The sequence below is a fragment of the Etheostoma cragini genome, unplaced genomic scaffold (genome assembly GCF_013103735.1).
Source record: "Etheostoma cragini isolate CJK2018 unplaced genomic scaffold, CSU_Ecrag_1.0 ScbMSFa_1008, whole genome shotgun sequence".
Lineage (NCBI taxonomy): Eukaryota > Metazoa > Chordata > Actinopteri > Perciformes > Percidae > Etheostoma > Etheostoma cragini.
Window position 1 is genome coordinate 952 of NW_023265017.1, and position 2,162 is coordinate 3,113.

The 2,162-nt window shown below is 37.0% G+C and overlaps 1 pseudogene; it reads left to right on the forward strand.

The window, feature by feature from the left end:
• Positions 1-623: 623 nt before the first annotated feature.
• LOC117939745 lies at positions 624-806 on the forward strand (annotated as a pseudogene).
• The last annotated feature ends 1,356 nt before the right edge of the window (positions 807-2,162 follow it).

Genomic DNA, 2,162 nt, shown 5'->3' on the forward strand with positions numbered 1-2,162 from the left:
GAAGCCCAGCAGGTCACAACCAGAGATCTTACCGGTCGGACATCGCCCACCAGACGGTCTGCGGCGGTTATTATTATTGTATTTTTTGAGATGGGGAATTAGCTTAAATGGTAGAGCGCTCGCTTAGCGTGTGAGAGGTAGCGGGATCAATGCCCGCATTCTTCAGAGGGCTTTAGATTCTTCTTGTTTTACAACAAGAACTATACATTTGGACTTATGACGACATACCACACTACGACTTTTTAGTAATATTTCGACAAACTATATATACTATGACTTTTTATGACATTTTATGAATATTTTATCATACTATACTATGACTTTTATGAATTTTCAACATATTATACTATGAATTTTTTTGAATTTTTTGACATACTACAATATGACTTTTATGAATTTTTTGACATACTATAGTATGACTTTTTCGTTTTTTTCAACATACTAAACTGTGACTTTTTATGATTTTTTTTAATGATTTCTAACACTGCTATTATGAGGTATCAACGTATCTCATTCTGTGTTTTTTAGGATTGTATGATATCAAGGGGAATGGCTATAATGGCCCATAATGATCTCTTGATACTGTCATAAGACGTTTTTATAGCCTGTCTGTATGCAGGAAGATGTAAATGCTTAGAAATAACATTAGTGGGGATGCCTTCTATCCCTATATCTAGATAAGTGTGCCAGTTTTCTGAGCGTGAAGCTGACAGAAAGTAATGATTCACTTCATATGCTCTCTGTCACTGATGATTGTTCTTTGCTTCTTCATGGAGTGTTGAGAAAGGGAATATGATCTGAGTGGTAATAGCAGATGTGTGGAAAAGTAACATTAGTGAAGGTAATAAAACATGCTAAGCTTTCTAATTAACTGAAGTTATAGTCAGTCTTGAAGTATGTTTTGTCCATGGAGAACAAGGTTACTTGGAAGGGTTAACACCTACTTTCTTGACTTTGTAATGCCTTATGTCTAGTGTAAGAATGTAAACTGAGTTAAGCTATAATTAATTTTTATCTCTACCTTTGCTTTTCCTACTTTGGCATGTCAAAATGGTGCATTGTTTGAAAGGCCATCTCTACACATCCATGTTCCACTTCCACAGGTGTTTCCACTTGACTAATCAGACTGTGTGGCCTTTACAGGTTCAGCTTGATTGACATGTATTACAGTTTTTCTCGATTGTTTACACACATTTTCTGAAAGAATGCCTCATATTCTCAGAACACTACACACAAATCAAAAAACACACACACAATTGTCAAAACCCCTCATTTCTCCTGCAAAATTAAACTTTACATTCAAAACAACGTTATTTCTTCTCAAAATGGTATTTTGTTTTCAAATGACACACACAAACCATCATATGAAAAGACATTCATAAGAAGCAGTTGAACACTGATGTGCTCAATGTAAAACACTACGATGAATGGAAACCACTTCTTCTCCATTCACTAGAATGACTTAGGCCTTTTTTGTTCAGTGTTACACTACAGACAGTACAGAGATAAGTATGTTGCAAAATATTTGAGAATATTGTTTTTATACTCAGAAAACACAAATACACAGTAACAAATATGTTTTATTTGTCCCACTAAAACAATGTACACAGTGTAGATCCCATTTCCAACCAACACAAAGTTGCACATACACTACATACAAAACATAATATGTCATAAAGCTGGAATCATCACAGACTGGTTTCTTGAACATGACAATGAGTTCGCTGTACTCAAATGGCCTCCACAGTCACCAGATCTCAATCCAATAGAGCATCTTTGGGATGTGGTGGAACAGGAGATTCGCATCATGGATGTGCAGCCGACAAATCTGCGGCAACTGTGTGATGCCATCATGTCAATATGGACCAAACTCCCTGAGGAATGCTTCCAGCACCTTGTTGAATCTATGCCACGAAGAATTGAGGCAGTTCTGAAGGCAAAAGGGGGTCCAACCCGTTACTAGCATGGGGTACCTAATAAAGTGGCCGGTGAGTGTATATGCTGTTCCTAAAGACAACTGAGAAAGACTGAACACAAACAAAATGCCCCCCAAAAGAAAATCATATTCTGCAGCCATGCTGTCTATCTATCTGTCTATTTGTATGTCTGTCTTCCTTATTATCTTGGCCTATGCAGGCTCATTGGGAGCGGTCAAACTGGAA